The 12,142-nt window shown below is 31.4% G+C and overlaps 1 protein-coding gene across 1 annotated transcript in view; it reads left to right on the forward strand.

The window, feature by feature from the left end:
- The window catches only part of cwo (transcription factor cwo), a 104,582-nt gene that overhangs the window by 64,243 nt on the left and 28,197 nt on the right, over positions 1 to 12,142 (forward strand). The window lies entirely within an intron of this gene.

A 12,142-nucleotide genomic window follows, 5' to 3' on the forward strand; every position in this document is an offset into this window, starting at 1 on the left:
CGGTTAAGATTACTTTAAATTCATCCCTACCGATTTGTAATTTATCGGTAGTTTCAGGGTTTTTTATTTGATATATTTTTGTAGAAATCGCGTAGTATTATTGTAGTTAGATACGGGAAGAGGTTTTGTTTGAAACCTTCGGTGTTAGACGAAGGCGCAGGAATCGCGCTTCCGCGAATCGGTTAATTTGATAGATGAGGGTTGTAAGTTGTGGTAGATTGTCGTGGTTGGAAGAGGCCATACGAAAGCGATAGTAAGTTGTGTATATACACTGATCGAGATGTCTGCCGAGATATTTGCATTGGTGGCATCCTGACAGAGTCCATACTGATGACTGTGTTGAGTTATAATCAGGTTTTGAGGGTCTAAAAGACAATCTCCGGTTAACCCCATCAGGACTTGCAACAGAGGGGGTGGTGTGACGACCGGATCGTCTCAAGATGGGCGTCTTTCCTTACGAAGGTCAGGATGTAGAAATCGCGTATCCAAAGTGATGTACATATTACACATGCGCTGCAAGATTTTTTGCACTATTTCCGGTTATTTCTTGTTTTTCGTCAAAATTCCCTCTCGTTTTTATTGGCTACGAGAAATTCGTTTTCTTTCTATCGCCACTAACGAATGCAGGACTGCTATATCAAATTCTCTTCCTTAGCACAATATCCATGCTCCTTTACGCAAACAATAACACGTAACGTTTTTCAGCAATGACTAAATGAAGACTTTTTTTCAATACATTCTGTACTTTTACTGTACGAAACTTTTTCATCGACCGAACGATCGATGTCACAAGTGATAGTAAAATTACTTATATATAACATTTTTTTTTCCAAGAAATAAGAATAGCATGTAGGAGAAAAATACAAAGCACAGCCTCCGATAAGTCTGTCGTAGATAAAGCGTTTAATTTTCTCCAGAAATTACTTATAATCAGGATTTTTTTTTTGTTTTTATCTCATTGGACGTAGGTTTGTAGTTAAAACAAAACAGTTTGTAAAACAATTCTGTATGGAATGATTAATATATGTAACTAGGCGAGGGGATCCGCCCCCTGGATCCTTACTGTGTTCTCATCCTAACACTTGTGAGAATAATACTAATAAATAACAATTAAAGCTGTTCGATTTATGCAAACCATCAGTGCATTCAATTTTTTCTCTAATTTAGTGAGCACAGAATTCAAAATGTTGAGTTTTCTCAAGTATACGGGTTTCAAAATTGTCAGTCTCCATCTTAGTAATAGTTGCAGCTGGTTACCCGTCTATCTTACTGGTAAATATTATTTTGCACAGTTCTTAACTTTACCCGATAAACATTATGAAAAGGTGACCTTACTACTTCTTCATTTTTATTTTTTATTCATTTTTTTACATTTTTTAAAGTAACCGGAAGCAATTGCAACCAGTCGTGTCGCACACATAGTAACAGCGATAATGGCTGAGTTGGTTGAGCCACATCCCCGTGCACCTTCGCATCTTCAAAGCTATTTTTATCGATAACAAAAAAGTATATCGAAAAAGACAGAGACCTTTCTTGCAGAAAATTTCAGATACAACAAATAGTCTCCGAATTAGATTTGACCAACGGTTTAGGTAGAGGAAAGTTTAATATCGCAAGGACCATAACCCGGATTGGTTATTGCTGGAAGCTATTAAGCCTGCCACCATCGTCAAACGATGAAAAATTTTGTAACAGCTTTAGTCCTATATTTTTTCCAGGTACAAAAACTGTGTTCATGCAAAATTTCAGCTCAATCTGTTGAGTAATTTTTGCTTGAATAACGCGCAGAAACCACTAGATTTTTATATAATGTAATCATCAGATCAGATTTTCACGATTACTTTATCGTTTATGTGAAACCTTAAAATCCACATATGACGCGCAGGCTATTTATTCAAACGTCATTTCGTTCAAAATAATGCTGCGTGGAATATACGAGTGAGTAAGGTATTATTACTTTATGTAATATTGTTAAGAGGTGAATAAGTCATTGCTGAATATTTTGATATTTGATTACATATTAAAAGAAACTTATTTTCCCCCCACTACGTTTCCATGTTTGATTTTTAAATCTGTATCAAACATCTTATCTCTCGTTGACTAAAGATGAACGATCGATAAATAAATTGTCACATGTATTTCGAGGAAAGTTTTTACGTCTGATTTTAATTTATAACGAGAAGCCCCCATTATTATTCTACTAGATATGAGTTTAAATTCTGTTGAGATAATATAACGATTACTTACTTTTTTGGTTGATTAATGCAGTGTAACCAGATAAAACATGGTTACTAAATTTTACGTAACGCATAAATATTTTACGGTTTAAATTATTGTAATAACAACATGATACCATTTGCATCTAGTGGGTATAATACGGACTTTTACTGCAAAATAAATTATTTTTAATGCTTAATGCTGAGGTAATTATGCTTGAAAGTAATTATGGAGCTATTATATATTAAATTTAATAAAATAGCAATGATTAAAATGCAAAATACTTCATCATCACTTTCAGTTCCCTTTAATCCAAGTTTCTTCGGGTTGGGCCTTCTACAAAATGTCTCTCTCTGCCTCGATCCATGAACCATCTCTGTTCAATTACTCTCACCACATTCCATCTCTTGCGCACGTCCTTCATCACCGTATTTATCCATTTCATTCTTGGTCTGCACCTTGATCTTCTACCTGTTTCCTCTGCATGCATAATCCTGTTCGGTAATCTTTCCTCAACCATCCTTTCAATACGCCTAAACCACCTGAGCATTGATCTTCCAAATTACTCGACAAGGCTTCTCAATTTCAATTCCTCTTTAATCATTCTGTTCCTTACCTATCCCTTCTTTTTTTTCCCTAGCGTGCTTGAATTTCATTTCTGCTGCCTATACTCGACTCTCCATCTGTCCAGGTTGAACTTCTTCATATTCTATATAAATTTAAGGATTCATTAAAATTTATATTTTAAAATATATTCAAAATGATATTAAAACAATAATTTTATTATTTACCAGATTACATCATCAGAAAAGTAATTAATTTTACTGCAGTAACAGTAATAGTAAACTTACATCATTGTAATTTTTATTTTAATTATTTTTTATTAAAAAGAAATACTCGCGATCTACGAAATATTCTATTTAAATTTTTACGAAAGCATTTATCAGAACTAGTGAAACAATTAAATTTAATAAGCTGAATTACTTCGGTGGCAACAAGTTGAAGTATCGAAACTCCCGCTGTTTTCATTTTAAAGATTATATGAAATTATTTTTTTAGCTTGTTAAAAAAAATTTAAGTCTGACAGGGGAATTTTATATTTGTTTTATGAAATGTATCTCATTACTAAGACAAGGTATCTTTCGTTGTTTCATAATAACCGCGAAAACTATTTAACCAATAATTACGAAATGTTAACTGTAGCTTTCTTATGACCCCCGGAATGTTTACCGCAGTTCAAATATCACCAATCTCACTACTATATAAATCATAGATAAAAAAAAAATGTATAAATAAATAACCTCTACATCGTTACAAAATTTAATGTCGTTGGATAAATGCATAGATGTCTATATCAATATCGACTTCTTCACGCAGTAATTATGTGATTTACTAAATTTAATGCCATCTGTATTTATAAAAATGTTTGTTTGCTTGTTTGTTGTTCCGTATGTGTTCCTATACCATTCATCCGATTGTGATAAAACTTTGATGAATTGTTGTGCGCGCGCTCGCGAAGGTTTCTGAATTAATTTGGGCCCGCTAGGAGGCGCTGGGATCGATATATTTCGAAAAATTGTATTTACGATCCGATTTGGCTCATATTAAAATATGTGTTACTTACATGGAGAGAAATACCTCTGCCAAAATTAGACCTGCTAGATAACGCTACGGTTGAGATACTTGGAGAAATTGCATTTACGGTCCGATTTTTCTCATATTCAGAATGTATATTAGTTACGCAAAAAGAAAAATTTTTGCTAAAACTATACTCGCTAGGTTGTGCCGGTGTCGAGATATTTACGAAAAAACAAATATACAAACAGAATTTCTTTCTTCTTCTATATATATAAAAGACAATGTTCGTAAGTGTCTCCGCTTTAGGCTAAAAAACTGTTGGACCGATTTACACGCGGGTTTTTGCAAAATGATCCGCGTTGTCCGGAAAAAGTTTAAAGCTATTGAAATCCTCGATCTGACAGTTGAAAGAAAATTAGGGATATTTTAAACCGACTACTGTGTTTAGAGAGTAGTTTAAATTAAATCCGATAGGTAGTGCTGTTTTTCCAATTGGATTTATTTACATTCTGACTTTTATAAAGTGAAAGATTAAATTTTTTAAGGTTCCGTGTGGTCAGTTTTTTAATGTTTTATCAAACTTTCAATTGTGTTCATTTAGTCTATATATATATAATCTAGCAATAGCGAAGCATTAATTGTCTATAAAAGATTAATTTGTATTATTATAGTAAAATACATAAAAACAAATTAGTTTTATAATAAAATTAAAGAATGTGACGACTACTGATATATATATATTTTCTAATGTGTCCGTTCCAATGTGAACAACTAGTGAACAATAAGGATCCCCTCTCCACAGCCCAATGAGATGAGGATAATATGCATGACATGTAAATGAGGCGTAGTCTTGTACAGACTTAGACCGACCATTCCTGAGACGTGTAATTAATTGAACCCTTACCACCAATGTAAACCGGTATCCACTGCCTAGTATTCAAAACCGTATAAAAGCAACTAACTTAGAATTTGAACCTTAGAACCTTCGACTTCAAAAATCAGCTGTTAAACAACTGATTTACTACAACGAGTTAACCGCTATCCTAGGTGAGCTTACTGACATATTTAAACAAACATTTGATGGTTTGAGGAATACTGAATTTCGATATTAATATCGATTTATTGAGAAACTGTCATGTTCTGGGAAAGATTAAATCCCATCCATAAAAAAAAAATGTTTTTTTTTGTCCATACAATAAATACAGGAAAAAAGACTGATTTTTTCGTATTTTGATGTTCAATTATAAAAATTAGGTAAATGATTCTCGAGATAGCGAATTAAATACAAATTTTATTTTTCCCTTAGTTTTTTGTAAATGTTAATTTTTCATGGCGAATATTATGTATACTCGTATGTTATATGAATTTACGTCTGTAAGAATTTATTACATTGTATTTTATTATTATTTTAATAACAAATAAATTAATAAAATCAATAAATACTTTCCGAGATGCTAATGTTAGCTTTTTCATTCTTCTAACTGGCGTGGTCACGTAATCACTTGTCAGTTATAATCGGATCAATCACTCAAGCATTCGCCACTGTCACTATTATAAATGGAAGCGTATAGCTGTACACATTGCGTGCGAAAGAGGTAGACTGATAATACGAGTGGAAGTCAGAAAATTGTTCCTTTACGAAAACATCTCGTACAGCTTCCATAGCATAGTACGCACATGGCAGCTTACTTACATAGTATGCAATACTTGACCCGGATATATTCTACCATTTGCTGCCTGTTATAAGAGAGTCGCTTGGCAGGCTGTTCACGGGATGCCTTAGCTGGGGCTGCTTTCCGACTTATTGGAAAGTGGCTTTGGTGAGGGTGCTCTTAAAACCACCCTAGTGAGGTCAGTAGTTATCGATTTATCAGGCTCTTGCCGGTAATCGTCAAGTTGCTTGAAAGGCTGGTTGTGGAACGACTCTGGGAAAGCATCGAGGTGAACTGTTTTCTAAATCGATGCCCGTATGGCTTCACGAAAGGGGTTGGCACCGAGGATTATATCTTAAATGTTCTTGCCGAGGTGGAAATCACCGACTGTAAATATGTTTTGGCAATTTTTATAGATGTAAAGGCAGTATTTCCTTCCTTGTGTTGGAATTCTGTCCTCTATGAGTTAGAATGCCGCAATGTTCCGTAGCCCTGCAGGCTACGTGAGTATTTGTCTAATCGTAAGGCTCTGTTTAAAAATACGCACCTAGCTGTGGAAAAATCCCTCACCAGAGGAAGCCCGCAGGGTTCCGTTCTTGGTCCTCTGCTGTGGAAACTAGTATTTGACGGGTTTGTGGGATTGACATTCCCAGAAGGGATAACGGCCCAGGCTTTCGCCAATGACTGTTTCCTTTTAGTTCGTGGTAATTTACGACCGCAGCTAGAAAATAGAGCACAAGTGGCCTTGTCAACTGCGGAGGGTTCGATGGACATTCAAAATTTAAAGATTTCTGTGTCTAAGAAACTGAACTAGCGGTTAGCTAGAAGAACACACCTTATTTGAATGCGCCCGATTCTTGCAGCACAAGGAAGCATCCCTGAACGGGGATCGGCTTCCACGATAACATCATGGAAACTATGCTGAATACCGAACGAGCTAGGTACGCGGTGTCCACTTTGTTGGTCAAGATCATCCACACGAAGATGGTGCTAGAAGTGCAGAGGTTGATAATTTTTCCTGATTCTCCCTTAGGGCAGTGTTCATATTAAAGTAAGTCCGTTAACATGATGGAGTAAACGATTAAAAAAAACGGCTAATGACGTACAACAACATCATTAAGAGGGAGTATTTTCCTAAAAAAAGTTTTTTACTTGAAGAACCACACAAAATTTCGTTAGGAAAAGAGAAACCTGTTAGTTATATTTTCGAAATTTACTTTTAACTTTACGTTCAACCAAAAAACCATAGAAGATAGTAGCAATGAGAAAGTCCATACACCATTTTCTAAAGGTGAAATTTTTGATAATTCATGCCGATGGAGAAAACAGTTTTTTTCGTAGTCTTACAAAATGGACCGACATCTCAAACATGTGAATACCCTATTATATGAATCAAGTGAAAAATAGGTTACAGAAAAATGTTTAATTTATTTATTTTAATTTACAGAAAAATTAAAACTGGAATTTTGGAAGATACTTTAGGTTTATAGTGAAAAAAATTTTTACTCGTGTGAAATGTAAAAAGAATTAAAAAAATGTGTAATATTAGTATCTAACACCCCGTTATAGTTTTTAAAGAACTTATTGTAAAATCGCGACGTTTAGTTTTCTAATATTTTATAACACAGTCAAAACCTGAAAACGGAAGTGATAATAAAATCTGAAGAAAAAATTTTGTTTTGAATCGCTGCCCAATGGTTAAACATACAGTTTGATTACGTAATACTTTTAACAAACAACCTTCAAATAATCTGGATCATTTCCAACATATGAAGCATATATATTATTTATTGTAACCTAAAACAAAACAAAAAAAATATTTACGCATTGTTTCCATTCAAAAATTATTTACTCGGTTTCCGAAGTAAAGATTTGAACTACTACGTTTGAAACAATTTTTCTCTCAATAAAACTGACTCAAAATGTAATTCTCTCAGAAAAAATTAAGTTTATAAACTAAAATCTATATTATTTTTTTTTTTACATATTCAAAAGTTTTTTTTTACTATCTCTCAGCTTTAATTAATTTATATGAAATGTATAAGTACGCGTGTTGGTAAATCTGTTCATTAAATCTACATCTTGTTTAATTTATAGGAAAAAATCTTCGAGAATTTTTGTGTGTATTCGCGCGTGTATGAACAGGTGCGAGCTTTTGTGGTTTACTATCACAGGTTAAATTAAATAAAAATAAATGCACTTGGAGCAGTCTATAAATGATTTAATTTATGGTTATTAATGTAGACAAAACATTAACACAAATTATATTTTTAATCATTCTGCAACTCTGTCGCCGAATAGAGTACGCTGATCTTCTAGATAGACTAAATAGAAAGTCTTCTACCGATCCGACAAGTTTATTACTTTTAAATAGGAACTAAATTTATTTATATTTTCGTATTTTAAAACGATGTGTTACAATCCTATTCTTTCCATTCAAAAGTTTTGAATTACTCCCATGATTTCCTGTGTGCTTGGGATTTTATGATATCGAACTGAAAAACTAAATATTTTCGTGGTAGCATTTTCTAAATTTCGTTTTTTCTATATTTAACAGTTGAATAGTTAACACTTTATTAACAATCTGTATATATAAAATAATAAATTAATAGCTGAAGCTGGAGATTAACCTGATAAACACTGTATGACCCATAATTCGTATAATTTTTTACCAATAGGCTTATGTACACATACAGGTATTAAGAGTTCTTCCTAATAAGGAAAAAATTCTGAAACTTTATTTCTATTAATGAATTTCTTTTTTTAATTTCTCGATTTATTTCCGTTTGCATATTTGTTATGCGACGGGTAACCGTTATATTATATTTATTAAAATCAATCGGCATATATTATAAACATTAATTATACGTCATTATTTACAATTGTAAAATTAGATTTCGCGAGATCACGTGTTTTAATAGTGTGTTGTGTATACGGTGGATAAATAGACGAGGTGATTTCATACTTCTTCTGCCTTGCTCGGAATACTTGTTACGTCACGTTCTACCAGACTGCACGTTGTTCAGTAAAAATGTTTTGTCAGGACGTTTGTTCACATTTTAATAACAAATCAATAACAACGTGATATTACTTTAAACATCACATGTTCATGACGATACATTTGGTATAAGCTTATTTTTTAACGTGTTTTATATTAAACGTTTCTTTTAACATCACATGATTTTATTTATACCGTTTATCCGAACTTCATTTAATCGAATTTCAGTTTAATTAGAATTAATTGTTAAAAAAAAAATGTATTAAATAAAAGAGATTACATATAATTTAGCCTATTAATTCATAGGCTATAAAATGCGAGGTAATGCTTCGATTAATCGGACTCTAAAATACCGGAAAAAGGATTTAAATTATATAAATTCAATTATACTTATTTGTAAAAATTAATAATTGTTATTAAACAATGGCCAAAATAAAAATATATTGTCATTTGTTTCCCTATATCTTCGACGTATTTTCTTACAAGTAGTAAACATATTCATGAATGTATAAATCTTTGCACTTTATTTCATGAAGACCAGATACTGGATTAATTTTTACTGAAACAGATTCTACGCAATATTACTTCTAATCTGATTTAGATGGATATATTTGTCAGTAAATTAGTCTATTTTTTAAAGTAATCAATGTATCATACAGAAATTGTAAAAAACCTGGTATCTTCCGATTTGATAAATTAAATACGGAAATTTGTGTAATAATTAAATTTAACCTTCATTAAATCAAAGATGAAATAATTGTTGATAAAATAACCTAACGCTTTTAAAATAATTACTACATTTTGCTGTGGAAATTTTTGTAGTGATGACGTAAACCGGTAGACCGGGAATTCCCAGGCTTTTGGTATCCAAGAGCACATTCTAAAATACCCTAGGTCAGTAGGCACAATCTGTTTTTTCAAAGCAAATTTATTGTTTTGTATATAGATAATAGATACATAAAATACACAAAAAATATTTATCTCTTATCTGTAATTTCAACCGTTAAAATACATAAAAAAGATTTTAAAGTCTTGGGTTAAATGAATACATACAAAGGTTACATTATATAAAAAAAATAATCTCAAAGTCAATGTGATCTTTGGCTTTAAATTTCATTGGCCAGTGCCTCATAATTAGGACAGTGTGTGATATTTTATATTCTTCTTTATAAACAATCAAGATGCTTATCGGTTAGTCAAAAATCAGTATTTTGATTCTATGATATTCATGGTCGAAAACAATAATTCGCAAAGGTTTGTGGAACAGAAAAATGATTTTATCTTGTACCTTACTCTGTCGCCTAAATTCCAAAAGTTTTCATCTGATATAAGGAATTTTAACATAATGTCATTCTGAAGATCCTAAATTTCTGGTTCCAATTCTTCAGCCCTTACTTGAACAAGCTCTACAATGCATACAGAAAGTTTTAATTGGTGTTTTTACCGACTTTTCAAAGAAAAGTACGGTATTACTATCGGTCGCACCTGTGAAGGGGGTGTAATATATTTTCTTTACGTTTTTTGAATGTGGAATATGAAAATACCATTCACTTAAATTGGAGTTTATATTTATAGGCTTATGTATAAAGTGTTGTGGCCCGAAAATTTCCAAAACTACTAAATATATTTCATTGAAATTTAGATTCATTACAGTAGTGAATCTGTAGTAGTCAATGTGACAATTTGAAGAAGATTGGTCGAGTCGTTCTTGACGTTCAATTTAAGGTCGAAAATATTTTAGCAGGGTAAGTTAGACATGTGGTTTGTTATGATGCTGCAAATTGGAACGTTGACGTTTCTTTATCTGCGGTATTTATTATTAGCAATATTAAAACAAATTAAATTGCGCAGAACTCGTAAACATTATTAAAATTAAATTATATATAATGTAATTAATACGTGTAGTATTTCTGAAAATATTAATAAATATTGATATAAGTACATTTGCGTCATTACACTATATAGTTTTTCCATTAAGTCCTTTTTGGACTAAAGAAATATTAATAGTAGTTACATATTCAACTTTATCAACGACATCGCTAAGACTTCAAAGATCTTTCTTTTCTCTTTCAACATTTTCAGAAATGTTAAGGAAAGCTTTAAAAGTTTATTTCTTTCTGTCGTATTTCAAATCTGAATAATTTTATAATTCATATTTTGTATTGAAGTAATAAATTTCAGTAGAAGATGAAAGAAAGTCCGTATTCGTAATCTCTTGTTCGCTATCAGAGATTGTAATAAAATTTAAAACTGCAGTAACATTTTGATAATGTATTCATTTCTTAAACTAAAATTGATCTTCGTTCATTCTTCCCCCAGCCTGTCGAACGTCATTACCTCACGATTTATATTACTTTTATTGTTGCACCTGTAAAAACTGTATAATGAAATCATTTTCATGTTCATTCCTGTTTTTAATTTTAAGATAATATTGTATTACAAGCAATTCTGGAAGATACTGACACTTTTTGGCCTAAGCATATTTTTGTTCATATGTAAATATTCACTGTTTCAAATACTCGTATTATTATCTTAGTTTCAGCTTTTATTTATCCGTATTAAATAATTTCTATTAATTTTTTTTTTTTAATATTTAAAAAAAAACTGGAAATTTTTTGCAAAGTTTATATTAATTTTTCCCGAAATGCTAGAGCAATTTTCTGCCAGAATACGTACAAAATAAATAATGGGAGGATAACTGAAGACAACCTGATCTTTTCCTGATTCTTTATAGGTTAGAAATAGAACCTATATTAATCTGTAACGCAATTCTCAACACTTTTTTTTTGACTACGGTAAAGTCATTTATGCGTTGAACATTAAAAGATAGTGGCGAAATCTCGTTCGAAAATGAACACTGTTGAGTTCACCTTATATTACCGTAACAGTACTATTGCATACACATAAAATATTCATAAATAAAATATCATAACAGTATTGCATTGCGTGCAAGAGAGATAGACTTATAAGAGGGTGTTAGTTACATAGTTCTCTCTCTCTCTATATATATATATATATATATAGTTATTCCTTTACGAAAACATCTCGTATAGTTCCGTATATTTACATATTATGCAGTACATTGTTAAGAGTTGTTCAGAATAGTTAATAGCGCGGTAAGCCAGCCGTCAGCCAATGTGCACAGCAATATGCCGCCCGCTATACCGAAAATTTTATTGAAGTTTTGAATTAGATGAGATCTAGCCTATCGGTTTTCCTTAATGTTACTATATTAATAATATAGTTATGAATTGATCACTAAATATTATAGTTATGCTAACAGTTCCTATTAATTATTAATATATAGATGATATATTTATTGTTTTTATTAATCTTTATTACAGTAAATAACTTTTTTCTTTTTTTTAACCATAAACAGTGAAAATGAATGAGCTTCACAAACACAAAAGCAACCATTTTTTCATTTCATGCATTTATTTAAATTAATGGATGAAGTTTATTTATAAATAATGAATGAATCAAACGTTTTTAAAAAGATCCGCATAACATGGTTATTTACCTCACATTTCAATTTTTATCTCTTTCTGATTCGTATGAATTTTAAGTAGTTTATTTCTATTGTAGAAAATATTTAAATTAATAAATAGATAACGTAAAAACAGTTTTTTTCAAATTTTCTTTCCCACATACGTATTCAAGACATTGGTTAACCAGTGATAAAAAAATTTATATTTGC

Source organism: Lycorma delicatula, chromosome 12 (genome assembly GCF_047948215.1).
Source record: "Lycorma delicatula isolate Av1 chromosome 12, ASM4794821v1, whole genome shotgun sequence".
NCBI classification, from domain to species: Eukaryota; Metazoa; Arthropoda; class Insecta; order Hemiptera; family Fulgoridae; genus Lycorma; species Lycorma delicatula.